Genomic DNA, 15,556 nt, shown 5'->3' with positions numbered 1-15,556 from the left:
AGAAACCCCCCAAACTCCTAGATACAGAGAACAGATGGGTGGTTGCCAGAGGCAGGAGATGGGAGAAGTAGATAAAGGGAAAAGGGAGTCAAAGGGTGAAAGAAAGAAAGAAAGGGGGGGGAGGGAGGGAGGGAGGGAGGAAGGGAAAGAGAAAGAAAGAAGGGAAAGAGAAAGAAAGAAGAAAGAAAGAAAGAAAGAAAAATGCCTAAGATAACTTGTGACATGTGACAATAGAATTAAAAATATATATGTTTATTATATGAATTTTATATTTCTTTTTTTTATTTATTCATTTGAGACACAGAGAGAGAAAGAGGGAGAGAGAGAGCATGAGCGGGGGAGAGGCAGAGGGAGAGGGAGAGCAACCTCCCCGCTGAGTCAGGAGCCCAATGTGGGGCTCGATCCCAGGACCCCGGGGTCATGATCTGAGCTGAAGGCAGATGCTTAACCATCTGAGCCACCCAGGAGCCCCTGAATTTTATATTTCTTTCACAAAATTTTAAAAATCTGACACTAGCAACTTATTGGCCACATTCTTCTGGAAATTTACTTGAAATCATAAATCTCAAGTTTCCTCATTTGTAAAATGGGGTAATAGTATCAACCTTCCTTGTGAAGGATTAAACGAAATAAAATGCCCAGAACAGTGTCTGACCCATGGTTAGGTTCTCAACAAATGACTTACTGTGTTTGAGAAGTTTGAGATGGCAGCATGTCTTGGGGCACAGGGCAAGGAACATGTGAGGAAGGAGAGGTTTTATACATTTGTTCAAATATAGATTGGGGGTGCCCGGGTGGCCCAAGTGGCTCAGTTGACTGAGCATCTGACTCTTGATTTCAGCTCAGGTCATGATTTCATGGTTGTGAAATCGAGCCCCGCATCCGGCTCTACACTCAGCAGGGAGTCTGCTTGAGATTTTCTCCCTCTCCCTTGGCCTTCCCCCACTCACACATACTCTCTCTCTAAAATAAAATCTTTAAAAAAATACATATATATAGTTTAGATATAAGAACTGAGGAGAGAACATGGAAAGTAAGATCAGAAGAATTGGCAGGGGTCAAATAAAAATGGTTCTTACAAAAAATTCTGGAAATGTAGACATGGGCACACATATTTACTAAGTACCTAGATGTCATGGATCCATGAGAAAGGATTAAAATAACTATTTAGACAGGGCATTAAGGAAAAGAAAGGCTTATCGGGGAGACGGTAAAGTGCCAAATTTCAGGCAAGCTGAAATGGAGCATCCATATTTTCCTGGGAGTCCTACATTTGTATAAATTTCCACATTCCCCAAAATGTCCCACTCCCACTCTCCCACACACCTCAAGTTAATTTTTATTGTACTTTGTGTTTTCAAGCCCCTCCTTGGTCAATTCATCACGTTTCCTTAGCATACGACCAAGCACTGGTGTAGACCACTAAAGCAAACAGCTCACTGTAAGCAAAGAAAGACTAAGATTTATGCTAGCCTTTGACAAAACACCAGTGGGATAGGTACTACTTAGGGAATTCCTTTATAGAAAAACTTACAGTATCCTTTATTTGGTCCCCAAGAGATGGCAATGAGGAAACTCCTCTGGCCTTTGATAAATAAACCAAATAGATTTATTGGCATTATGTGAATTGTCTTTTTCTCTTCCTTCACAGTACTGAAGAGGCATCCCCCTAGAAAAAAAAAAAAAAGAAAATGAAAAATATAGTCTGGCCCCATGGAACAACTTTTCTCTCCTTTACAGCACTTACCTCAGTTTGTATGGTTTGTGGAGTGAGACCATGCCTGTTTTCTGTCCACTTTGATGTCCGAGGCACTTGAGCAGAGACCTGGCACATAGCATGTGCTCAGTAAATATCTCTTGAGTGAATGAATGATCACGAAGGTGGCCACAAAAGAAACATGTCTTCAGCTAATCATAGTTTGGGAAATAACTCACACGTGCCCAAAGCAAACCCCACATATACTCCATCTTAGACATCTGGTATCTGACTAGGCGTAGACATCCAGGCCTTCATTACTGCTGTGCAAAGCCTGAATTACAGGCTTCCCATGGCCTCGTGGGAAGCCTCAGCTCTGCCCACGGCGAGCCCTGTGGTCGAGAAGATGGATTCCGGGGCAGCCCACAGGGCTTGAGGCTTATATGGCCTTCTGACCACCCAAGCATTCTGCAGGGACTTTGTTCCGGACAGACAGAATTGTGACTCATCTCTGGACAAGGCCCTTGAAGCCTGGAAGGAGGGAAAATAGCCAACTCAGCCAAGAGACCAGGAGGAACTTTTCAGCTGAGGCCACAGAACCCCCAGGGGGTGGTCCGGAGGCTGCCTAGCACCGATGGCGATATTCCTTGCTGGGAACAATATCGCTCCACACCTCAGCTACCTTTTTGGCTTTGGCTTCCCAGTGGTGAGGCTCTTATTAAATTTGGGATTACCATGTGTAAAGCACAGTCTGAATTTTGTTTGCTCTGCCATGTAACTTGCCTTTCCAAACACTCAGTCAGAGCTGCAGTTAATCTACTGACCACAGGCTTAATCGGCAGGTGGCCAGGAGGCCCCACCAAATTCCTCCTGACCCTTTGTTACCTGGCCTGGAAGGGAGAGACCCCTTGTTTGGGAAGTGTTTCTCCTCCCCCCGAACATTTTCAGTATTAAGAGTCTTTTGTCACCATAAATCTGAAGCAGGGGATTATGACGGGTAGGCTGTCACCCAGATTGTTTCTTGCAGGGGATAATGGGAAAAGTTTGCGGGCTGGCCTAATGAAACCTTTATTCGGGGGACAATACCGTTTCCATTAAGCTAAAGCTCAAGCCTCAACAATGCCTCAGAACAAACCCAATTTGAATATTTAATTTGCGATGGAAGGAGCTGAGTAAACATCTCTCTCCCCTCAGCCCCTTTTGGGAGACCCCTTGCAGCAAATCTGAGGAAGCTTCCAGAGTCGTTAATATCAGGTTAGCAGCTGTTGCTGCCAACATCAAAAGCGGAAAGATCTAAATCTTTAATATTCCATTGACATCAAGGAATGTTTAGTCGTAACCGCCCCCCCCTCAAAAAAAAAAACCAGGAAGGGAATGCTAATCATATAAGCGACCAACCAGAATCTGTCTGTTCTGAGCCTTGCGGGCAACATAGACTTTTGGATGAGAGTTCTCCCCACCCCACCACCAAGCCCAAGAGAAAGAAACACCTAAATATGCTGGATCATTTTTTAAAATGGCTGCAGTGATGTCAAATGCACTGTTCGGGGAATGGAATTTTCGGGGTGTTCCTCCTTTACCTGGCAACCAGGCAGCGAGGAGACAGGCCCTTGAGAGATGGGGTTGTGTGTGGGCGCCTCTGCGCTGAGAATAGGCTCCCCCGAGAATAATTCCTCTGCGGCTCCCTGGGAGTTTTCTTGTCCCTACCCATGGCGTGTCTGCGGATTCTTGGTCTCCTTTTTGCCTCTTGCTCCCTGGGGGACACGTCCTTTGTTCTGCCCTCCCGGTGATGGTAATGGGTCCTAACGAGTTTATGGGCTGGCTGTATTTCCTCATCTCTTCTGCTCTCCTTAATTTTCATAGTCTCTACCGATGGTACGGATGATGAGAAGCCACTTAATCACTGTATGGGGGTGAATCTATCACATTAACACACTCAATTTCTCTGTCAAAAACCTTGGCTTCTCCCTTGCCAGGAAGGAAGGGCAGGGAACACAGGGAAGGAATGTCTCTGGTGTTGCTGACCCAGTGGCCTCTGAGCCTCACCTCGGCCCAGGTGAGCAGGCCACAAGTGACCCCATGTGGGAGTGGCAGCTGTGGTCACAGTGCCGGACACCAGGTGAGACATTATAACTGACTTCCCAACATCCATTCCCGGGGATTAGCCATCAAGTCCCAAGACAAAGAAAGCATTTCAGGTGATTTTAGGGACTGGCCGCCAGGAGCACCTAACCACTGGCGACCACTTGGAGTCCCTGGAGGCCAGAGTCCCAAGAAAGCTGCTTCGCAAGCAGGTAGAGTGTGAGTGTGTGTGTGTGGGGGGGGGGCAGGAAATGAAGGCTTGGCACATGACTTCTGAGGGGTGGCTGACCTCTGATCTGTCTGCGGTTCGGGCCCCAACCTGGCCACATCACGTGCATGGGAGCCTCAGCAGGGCCCTTGGCTCGGACACGGCTCTCCACTGTTGATTTGCCCCAGTGCCTCTACCCGTCCAACCGCCGAGCCCTAAGGATGCCCTCCTTCTTTTCCTCTGCATCCAAATGAACCGAAAAGCCTTCTCTCCAGCTGGGCCTTTCCCTCTGGGCAAAGGTCTCACCGGCAGAATGGCCAGGGTTCATCGGGGCACACCATTCCCTCAGCAGAAATGGTGCCGGGCCTGAGATGGCTGGGCAGGTCATTCTACCTCTCTGAGCCTCAATCTCCTCATCTGTTGCAAAGCGGATGATATAACAACAAGGTCAGAGGGTGGATGTGAAGATGAGAAAGGGTTAGGGAGATGGTGGTCAAGTGCTCAGCACGATGCCCGGCACACAGTAAGTGCTCAGTGAATGTGAGCTGCAATCCTTGGTTGAGGTTTTCTTTCCTTTAAATAGTCCCAGGGTCGTAGGACATGTGATAGCTGAAGACAACTTTCAGAGGTGTTCGTTGGGAGGTTTGTAACATTTCTGCCAATCCCTGAGTGCAGCCTAGAAAAAAGGGTGGAGATGGGGCCAGAGGTGTCCTGGGCTGGTTCATTCCTAGCTGGTTCCCATTCTCCTCAGAGCAGGAATAGAGAAATCAAGATCATGTCAATCCTCTTCTTAAGGTCTTCCAGAAGATTCCCACTAAAATAAAATCCAGCTTCTCCTCCATGGGCTACAAGGTCCTATACACTCTGCCTCATACCATGCACTTGACATGCGCTGTGCCTGACACACCCAGGCTCTGCAGATTTGCTTCTGCCTCAGGGCCTTTGCACTCTCTGTTGCCTCTGCCCAGAATTCCCTTCCTTTCAATCTCCAAAGCTTGGGTCCTTTTTGTCATTTAGGTTTCAACTAAAATGATTCCTTCTTCAAGAGAGCTTTCTTGACCTTTTATCTAAAGGAGGCCCAGTCACTTTCTAAAATAGCAACTCATTTTATTGTCTTCAGCAGACCTATCCTGATTTGAACCAGCCTTATTTGTGTGCATGTAGATTGCCTTTCTTCCCCACACTAGAATGCTGCTCTGTGAGGTCAGGGAATTTGTATATCTGGTTTACAACTCTTCCCTGAGTGCCTGGCACCTGTTAGGCTTTGAGGAACCTCTATGGGATGAGTGGATTTTTACCTCATTTGACCCCACGTTCCTGCCGAATCAAACATTTTCTGAAACCACCCCCTGCGCCTTAGCTTATGAGCCGCCTGCCCTGGTAGGGCCTTCCCTCCCACTGCCACCACTTCAAGACCCACAACAAGTCTGGCCTCCTCTTCCAAAGTGTACTTGCTCCTCCTTTATCTCTAGCAACCTTTCTGCCAGTCCTTCCCTACGGATCTGCATTGTTTGAGGACATGCTCCATCTCCCTAAGAGTTTGGAAGTACTGCATGGGTCTCATTCTCTTATTCCCATACAGGCAGGTGTATGCACTGTCCAGTCAGGAGAGCCCTCCGGGCCCCAGGTAACATTGTAAAGCTTTTAAGTGGCTTTTGACACTGGGATTCTCCCATTTCTGTTCCTTCCCCAGGTCCTGGAGTCCCTTAACTTCCCCTAGGTTCCTGGTGTCCTCTCCCCCCCCAACCCCCCATTTCACTTCGCCATCCCCACTAAGGCCTGTTCTCAGGTCTTTCACACCAAGGACCATGCCAATGTCACCTCTGCCAAGAAAAGCCCTGTTTTAACAGTACTCCCCACCTTGAGCTAAGGGGAAGATGTCCTGTTGGTGGAATTTCAGTATTAGTAACACATTTCTTTCCCACCCAAGAGCTTTCCTGTGCTCTTTAAATCTTGTCACATAGGGAATTACTTGCCTTGCATCTGCTGAGCTCAGTGGGGCCTTATGGCTAGGACAGAGGCTGGTCTCTGACCTCCCTGGGTTTTTCCCTTAGTACCCCTGAGTGCTGGATGTCTAGAAAATAGTATGAGTGAACTGTTATATCCTGGGGGTTATATCCATAGAAAGAATAGAAATGAGCTGCTAGTCCTACAGCCTCATCCTGTCTGGGCACTGCCACCTCTCTCTCTCTGAGCGTATCAGAGGATATTAGGCAAGGCCCATCTGGGGGGCCCAGGAGGTATCAGGATATGAAGACCCCTGTTCCCAAGTGCCCGTGAACTTGCAGATCATGAAGCTGGGAGTGGTGCATGTGGAGGTCCCATCCTGCCTGTCGTTGGTCCTCTCACACCTCCACATATCCCTGGCCAAGTGGAGCAAAGGGGCTTGCATTCCGAATGCAGTCGGTTCAGACTTTTGTGCTGACCACCCGATTTTCACTCGAAATCCTGCTAGTTGTAGGTCAAGCCCAGACTTTGAATCTTCCGCATTGTCACTTGTGTCCCCAGTCCACACTGCCGTTCCTTCCACCAGGACCACCACGTTACAGGAGCCTCCTAACTGGAATCTCCACTTCCTCTAAACTACCCTCCATTTAGCATTCGGAGTGAGCATTAAAAAAAAATCTCCATCTGATTGTGTCATTTCCGCTACTCCAAACCTTTCCACGGCTGCTCATCAGACTCCAGATAAAAATCCAAACTCACTCGGTCCTGTACAGTCCGGCCCTTGTGCATCCTACATCCCTCCTCCCTAGGCCCCCTTTTGCTCCTCAGGGGCACCAGCTCCGGTCTACCCTGGGGCCTGCCTTCCTCATTCCTCCCTCTAAGCTCTTCAGCCCCACCATCACTGCTTTACATGACTGCTCCTTCTCACATTGGAGACCCTCAGGGAGGCTTTCTGCATCCATCCTGTCTGAAGGAAGGCCCCTCTAGAATTCTCTACCAATAGGACCCTATCGGTTTTTCATAGACTTTATCACAATTTATAACCATTCCATAAATGCCCTGGCACATTTACTGTTTAGAATGCAAGCTACATGTGGAGAGCAATTCTGTCTTTCTCACTAGGGTCTAGCATCTAATGGGGTCTTTTTGTTCACTATTAGATCCGCAGCACCTAACAGGGTGACCAGCACCCAATAAACATTTATTAGATAAGTGGATACAAATGAAGGCTCTAGGGCCCCCACTGCTTCTGAAATGACCCCACTATCCCGCCTTGCTCTCCCCCCAGATTCAGCCTGCAACAGAGCAAGGCGGGATAGTGGGGTCATTTCAGAACCTCACAAGACAAAGCCTACTTAGAAGTACTCAGTATTCTCTAGGACCAAGCTAATGCAGGACAACTTTTCTTGGCAGCATCAGGGAATGCTGATTCCCCGAGGTGATGAAAATCTCTGGCCCTGATAATGGAAGGTCTTTATCTTGAATACTTCACAATTTAGTGTGAAACGGGAAATTAAATTATCTAGTTCAGAGAGGAGGAAAGTGATGCCCAGAAAGTAAGTAGCTTGCCTGAAATCACCAGTTTATTACTGGTACAGTCTGAGCTGGAATGCAGTTATTCTGATTCTGACTCCATTGTTCTTTCTCCTGTAGCTTATTTTCTCTTGTGTCTTCTAGGAGCCTGAGAGTGGCTTGCCTCAAAACCACCATTTATTAGCTCATGATTCTGTGAGTAGGAACTTTGGGCTCGTTCTCAGCTGAGTGGTTTTTCTGCTGACTTACCTGACTCACCTGACTCACCCAACGCAGTTATAGTCAGCAGCTAGTCTGCTAGGGGCTGTTAGGTCCTGAATGCCATCACTCACAGGGCTGGAATAATGGGGACAAACAGGCTCCAGGTGTCCGGTGTCTAGCAGGATAGCCCGCGCTTTTTCACATGGTAGCTGGCTTCCAAAAGTGTCAAGAGAGAGCAAACTCCATTGTGCAAGAGATTTTCAGATCTCTGTTTCAACTCGGGAGTTCCTAATGCCTCACTGGCCAAAGTAAGACAAATCAAGGTGAGAATCAAGGGTGGGGAAACAGATTTCGTTTCTTGATGAGCAGAGCTGCAAAATATTGTTTTGTTTTCCCAATCTACCACAAGGGTGGAGCCCGATAAACCCCTTCAGTATCATATTCATATTGAGAATATTGTAACCCTCCTATGGTTTATCTAGTCTGTTTTGGGGGGGGAGGTGCAGAAAAGGAGGCTGAGGCTAGAAAAAGCCCCCGGCTGTGCGGTGAGGGAAAAACACAGACAGCAGGCTGGAGACTCTGAGGCCTCAGTCCCCCAACCCAGGTGGTCCTACAGAAGTGGGCTGACCCAAATAACCTGGGAAGAGAGGAAAACACCTCAGACAGCTTGGGAGCTGTGAGCTGTCTCATTCTTGTTGGCTCTTGGCATCATGAGATGCCGCTTATATAAATGGTTTGGCCAAGAGAAAGAGAGAGAGGGAGTGCATTCCACTCAAAACAGAACGGTCAGGGCTGTGCCCTCTGCTCCTAAAAATAAAGCCTATAAAGGAAAATGAAGGCTAATGCACCTGGAGGTGAAACCACAGGTCAGGTGGGCAAAGCTTTTAAATGTAGTGTCTTCTGCGTTGGGAACAGCATGGTGACATTCCCCCAAGCTCAAGGAGAGCTCGGCCATCAGGAGGCAGCTTTCACATCTAGGCAGTGATGGTCCCTTTCCGACCCTGTCTAACAGAATCATGCTAAACTTCCAAATTTCTCACATTGGTGGGCTGCGAGCAATAAAAAGCAAGAATTTCATTTAAAAGCGGCGGCCTTATTCTAGATTGAGTAGGCAGTTTTCACCGGTGTTTTCAGATCCCTCCGCCAAACCGTCCCTGTGGACCCGGCACAGGCTGGTGAGGTGACAGCGCCCACCCGGAAGGCAGAAGGGCTTCCAAACGAGGTGAGGGAGGGACGCTGCTCTGAGGACTTTTTCTTGTATTTCCAGACAAATTAAAAACCTCCTTACCAGCCATTCATTCGGAGGAGGCCTCTTCCTTCCTCCACAGGGGGGCTGCAGTGTTGGAAGGAGATCGGATTCTGGGAGGCTGGGCCTCCCGGGGCTCTCAAGGAGGGGGAGCCTGCAAGAATGGAAAGAGAGAGGCCCTAACCCTGAAGAGATTGGCAGGCAGGGAGTGGGGGCAAAGTGCAGCCCAGGTCACTGGGAAAAAAGAAATCTCAAAGTAAGGGAGTGGGGGAAAGTTCCACTTCCAGCCTAATTATGAAAGAAGCCTGGGTAGAGAGGGGCGGGAGAGCCCAAAGGAGCGAGAAAGGGGAAGTGAGACGTTGCAGAGAGCAGAAAGAGATTCTCAGGGGGCAGGGGCTATTGAAGGAGCTCAGGCAGGGAAAGGTGTCGCCTCTTCAAACACGGACCGGTTAATAACTGATTCTGAGAGACCTGGGAGCACATTTGCCTGGGACTCCCAAAGAGGGAGGGCAAAATGCCCTATTAAGGGTGGGACGAATTGATTTCCCAAAGAACAGCACCACTTCCTCCAAATGCCCTCCGCAGTTCTCCTTAATCTGCCCTGGAGGCGGCAAGTGACCTCTGCACAGGCTCCTGGAGGCGCCTTTGTTCTGGGGCATTCGGCAGCCGCTCCGCCCCCACCCCTTGCACCTGGGCAGCAGACTCAAAATGCACTTGTCCACCCTTGGCTGGCTCACAGGGAGGGATGGGCGGATGCCTTTGTATGGGAAACGCCACGAGTCCTCCAACTCTTGTTTTCTCTTCAGCTTGACACGTTCGCTGATGGTTTTCCTGTTCCTCTTGACAGCCACAGAAACCTACTCCCGGGGAAAAGGGAGTTTAGCCTGCGATACTTTATCTAGCGAGACAAGTTTGTGATTGGGACTACCCAGACGGGCAGACCCTCACTATTCAGGGCGAGAGCCCTGCCATTCAGAAATTCGGGTCTGCCCTAGAATCCCAGGTGTTCCCTGCTGAGTCCTAATCCAGTCCCTCCGAGGTTTGCTAATTTAATTGTGTAATGGTCCACACCTGAGACATTCCCTTAACTATCTTTAGGACATTACTTGGCTTAAAGGAAAGACTAATAAGAGTATTAAGACAGGGACTTAGTGAAAGCTTTTGTCATCTCTAAAACATCTGAGTCAAGCAGAAGAAAACTGGGGGTAGGGGGAGGAGGAGGCGACCTCCAAGTTAGAAAAAGCAACAAGAAGTAATTAAAGTTTTTGCTAAGTGAGTCTGAAATATGTATTTAGCCCTTGTAAATTAAATACCCTGGGTTTTTAAAGAGCGATTTCCCCAAACATCTATTATTCACATCAGTAGGGCAGACAGTAAGCCACTGTAAGATTTATAGAAACTAAAAGACTTCCTATGCCAAAGGTTAATGAAAGTGTAATTTGAATCATGAAATCTTTATGTGTCGGCTCAGTTTACACCGAGGGCTCATTAAGGATGCGTTTGGTTCGGCGGGCGGAGGGTGACGTCACTGCGGGTATTTAAATGGGCGGGGCGAGGCTGCACGGCGGGTAATTCTTTAAAAATATAAAAGCCTCCTTCTTTCCTTCTGTCTCTCCAGCTGTAACAACTTCACCGACTGTCTTGGTTCCACCCCGAGGATTTCACTGAGAGAACACGTTAGAGGGAATCAGGAAGCAGAGAAAAGGTCACAAATAAGCACCTCAGGAACAATGAAAGCTTTTCTCTATGCAGCAGTGGGAGAGTTGCTAGAAAAACTGGAAAGGTATTAATCAGAAGTGGCTATAAATCCTCTGGAGTTTTGCTCTTATAAAACTCCTCAGAGAAAGTCTTGAAGGAAATGCAGGTCAAAGCCCAAAAAAGCTCTTGATCAGAGATTGCTGGAGGAAAATCTTCCCAGACGCCTTTAATAGGCAGCAATCACCCCAGGAGTGGGGAAGCCAAGTACGCTTGAAACATGGTTGCAATTCCTAATAGGTCTTGTCACACTTAAGGCACTGCAAGCTCCATCCAACGAACAGCTGAAGCTAGCTGGCGATTCATAAAGCCAACAGTTTAAAGTTTATTATGATGAAAGCACTTAATGACAGCCATCGCTAGGGGCCCATCATTTATAAAGCTGTGCTGAGTATTAGACATGTAGCATGACCACCAATTTTATGTCACAATTGCTACCATAAAATGACCTTTGGTGATTTTTGCTGCATGTGGTGGACAGCTCTTCCTTCACATTAGTGCTCTGTGGCTTTCTTTGCAGACTATTATGCTGTCTAAAGCTTATTTGGCACTGTCGTGAGCCTCAACCCTTGTTATTACCCCGAAGGCCTGTCTTAAAAAAAAAAAAAAAAAAAACTCATGCTATATTACGCCACTCCAATAATTTACAGTTCTTACCAGCCTTGGTTAGTGTAATATTTTAATGCAAATATGCTATACCATTGCATTTTATTAAAAAAAAAGTTCCCATGCATGTGGCTAGGACAATATCCATATGATGGGAATTCACTGAAATCAGCTTCTGATTCCCTGGTCAAGTCTCATTGTATGGGCACTCTTTTCCCTGGTGGGTTAGAACACCTCCAAAGGGGGGGGGGGGGGAGAAAAAGGTTAATTAAACTTCCCTTGAGAAAGAGATTTAAAAAAAAAAGATCCTATGTGTGATAAACCCACCTAAGGCAGAAACACCAATTCTTATTTCCTTATATCCCGTCCCAATGCAAATTTCCATCTGAGTAACATTATTTAATTAGGATTCCATTTTCCAACCTGCTTTGTGTAGTTAGAAAGTGTTTGAATACCCGGCCACTTTACTGCTCTGATGTAAAATGCTGCTGAAAAAAAAGTGGTCTGTCCATGCTACACCACCTTTAAATTGTGTATATAATTTTATAAATGATATAAAATCTGCTTCTAGTCCCTGAAACACACACACACACACACACACACAGCACACTGCAATTTTGGAAAGATTTAAACTATGTGATTTCTGCTGGTACCTACTGTATTGGGTTTTATATAAAGCTTTTTTCAGTAAGGTAAATTGTTACATGACAAACTCATCTTCCACCATTATCATCTGCTGTTTGTGTTTAACAACAGGAGTGCCGCTCTAACAAAACTGTTGTAATGGCTGTACAAATTACTCAGCTGAAAGCTTTTCACCAAACAAAACAGTATTAATCAGCAGTTCTTATGAAGGTGCTAATTAAAAACAATTTTCTTCCTCAGTTTGCAATACTAAAGCCATCTCCACTTGCACATTTTCCAATATACAGCTACTGTATTTGCTCACACTTCAGGCCCTCTATTAACTATTGAATCTCCTATTAGCCATTTTATTACATTTCTGTTTACAGGCTTGTTGACATTTTAAAAGTCACAGTATGATCTGTTTTATCTATTAAAAAAATGTATTAATTGAAAAGTCAGGGACAAAAAGGGCAAAATATAGCCTCCAAACGCAGACTTCCAGGGCAGAGAGCACAGTGAGCTTTTAGCCACAGCCTAGGCAGTAAGCTTCCTGGGTAAAACAAAGTCTGAGAATGAAAAGTGGCATTTCAAGCTTAATGGTTTCTCAAACACCAACAAGCTCCTTCCTGATTTGGAAAGAGTCCACTCGGGAAAACATTTGCCCTGTCTAAATTCAGTTTCTAAGGAGACCCTGACTTTCAAATCAATCTTTCTAAATTATGAGATACACTCTGCATAATTATGACATTTCATGCAGTCTGAACTCAGGAGATTTTGATCTGGGGTGAGGAGCATACCTGCAATCTGGAAACTGGAGTCCCGATCTCGGGTCTAAACAGCCTCATCTCTTCCTTCTAAGTGTGTGTGTGTGTGTGTGTGTGTGTGTGTGTGTCCATACACTTTGATTCCCTCCCCTGTGTGGGTGTCCTGCCCCATATCCCCTACCAGAATCCAGTGAAAGGGTCCTGTCAGACGATGCCACCCAATTGTTTGGCATGGATTGGAAACAGGTCGAATGCTGACTAAGCATAAAGACAAACTCCATGGAAGTTGGGTTGAGGGAAGGGATAGGTCCATTCCTATTAAACAGATAAACAAACAAAAGCCTAACCCTTAGGAGAAGGTATGCTCTACTTTGGTAGCGGGAAGAAGGAAAAAACAACAACAACAACAAACCCACCACCACCACAACCTCCTGCCTATGGTATTAAAACCAGCTTCTCCAACTGTCAAAAGCAGTTAACTAGTTCAGGACAGACACCTGGCTGTTGAAATAGGGCTCCAGAGGGCCACTAATCCTTCCATTCACTCAGTTAACTGCTGGATCCCCCAAATTGATTCAACAGGTATGCCGTGGTAAATTCAGCCCATACTGAAGCCAAAGGGAAAATCAGCAAGGGGTGGGCAGCTCTTCTCTGAAAACACCCGAGGAACCAGCCAGAAAAGCTTTTATGGCCCCGACAAGTTTTCTGCTGAATACTGAGCACCTAAATTACCCTTCCCTAATGGAAGTTACATTTTCATGCTCAGTCAAAAAGCCGACAAAATACACAATTTATACAAAATAGCATCAACCTCTTAGGTAGTCTTTTCTAGCACTTTTATCCCAATTCACAGCATATATCTTGCTATAAAATAAAATATATTTCTTATAACCAAGTTGTATGTGGCTGTTCATATCACCACATTAGAACTGAGCATGGGTGATATGGGAAACATTCTTACATCCACCCCAATCTACTTAGTAGGATAAAGGAAAATCATGAGTTTTATCAGGGGATTCAGGTACATGGAGAAGAGGAACATCATAATAATTCTAATGATTTCCTACGCGGACAGGCTTCCTTTTGAAACAAACACAGGCATAATTACCTAATAGATAATTATGGAAGGGGTATTTCAATTGCAATTATATGACCCAACAATGATGCATAGAAATAATTCTTAATCATGAAGTTAAAAAGAAATGAAGATGGTAACTTTTCTAAAGCAGATATATTTTTTTCCTTCTCAATACTGGCATTTCATAAAAATTTGAGAAAATAAAAACACTTTTAAGTTCTTCAGTAATACACAACATGAGTTTCTCACAAACTTCCAAAGAGCCTGGACTAGAGATATTTCCAGGTGAGGATCCCATAAAGAGCAGATCTACGAAACCTTTAGCATTTTACAGGAGACACAATAAGCATACTTCTTTACTAGGTATCTTTTGATAAGAACAGCTCAATTCTTACACCGTGTCTCAAGCTTAGGAAACTACACATACCGTTCTCAGCTTTTTTTTTTTTTTAAAGAATACATTCCTACTAGCTCACTTTCTTAAAATAAAATTTCTCCCAAAGAAATAAACGCTGGATTTCTACACCCAGGACACACAAACGCAAATTAAATTCTTGCCAATTCATGTATTTTCGTGAGAAAACAAAGAAAATATTCTCTACATTTCCAAAGAAAAGAAACAGAACAGACCATCTTAGGTGCTACATAGGGATGGGTTTTCTTTGTCTGGCAGATTTAGTTGCAGGTTTTCCAGAAGAAATAATTTCTGCTGTATTTTCACCAGTATAAATGGAACTACCTGTGTTGCCTTTTAAAACATTCCAAATTCTAATTTTTAAACAAGAAAATATGAAGCCAGTGTGCAACCCATACAGTCGCCAAAGGAGAGCTGCCACTAGCTGAACTACCCAGCTAAATGGCTGGTTTGCATTGCCCTGGTCTTTATCTAGCACCGAGAATAGACTGCTGTTTTATCCAAAGAGGAATAAATTGCTGTTATTGTGATGTTAGCCCATCACTTGGCATTGCAATTCAAGTTTTTGTGAGAAAGAAATGTATGATCTAACTGCGACTTGACCTATGCCTTCCGAGATCCATCTAGGTGCTCTAATGGAGCAGAAAGAGTGGTGAATACAAGGACATGCAAACCGATGGTGAAAAATTTGTTTGATGATAGAAGTGAGCAGAGAAGACGTTTGAGAGTGGCTGTTTTTATGACCGTTAAGTTTGTTTAACATGCAAAAGGATTTGCCCCCGGTCTCCCACCTATCCCTTTAATTGCAGCCCGCTAAATACACTCTCTGCCTCGACTAAAGATAGGAGAATATAGAGCTAACCTACTAATGACATTACTGCTAAAGTGGGCCCAGATGATTCCTTACAGATAAACATCTGAATTTCCACAAAAGGCATTAGAGCGTCTCGTGGATGCACCAGGCAAGGATATGCTTGGGTTCCCTGCAGAAAAGTCATTCTCTCTTAATCCTAGGTAGCACCTAGTAAATGTTTACTACACACTCGAATCACAGCATACACCAATATGTGCTTCCTTTAAATCAGGTAATTGTGTGGTCGAGTTTTGAAAAACTCCCCCTGGTTGCAATTTAGTTTATCAGCCATTTATTCAAAATTTCTCTGGCAAGGACCTATTTTGAAAGGGGTCTGGAGAACGGCAGCAGTTAGATGTGAGCCCCGATAAAGGCTCACTTTTCATTCATAGTCAGAGCCTAAATGTGCTCTTCTTGTACCTAAACAGATAATAAGCACTCAGCACACTCCTCCTCCTTGACACAACACATTGAGACTAATCACACATAATTGGAGAGGAGGGGCAGAGGGCTGGCCACACTATTGTGTCCAGAGGACAAACGGT

General features: G+C 45.5%; 1 protein-coding gene across 1 annotated transcript in view; it reads right to left on the bottom strand.

The window, feature by feature from the left end:
* Nucleotides 1-15,556, bottom strand: part of CAMKMT (calmodulin-lysine N-methyltransferase) — a 715,155-nt gene that overhangs the window by 333,200 nt on the left and 366,399 nt on the right. The window lies entirely within an intron of this gene.

The sequence above is a fragment of the Leptonychotes weddellii genome, chromosome 10 (genome assembly GCF_054177405.1).
Source record: "Leptonychotes weddellii isolate Sample4059 chromosome 10, ASM5417740v2, whole genome shotgun sequence".
Lineage (NCBI taxonomy): Eukaryota > Metazoa > Chordata > Mammalia > Carnivora > Phocidae > Leptonychotes > Leptonychotes weddellii.
Note: the sequence above shows the minus strand (reverse complement) of the source record. Positions and strands in the feature narration are given on the sequence as shown.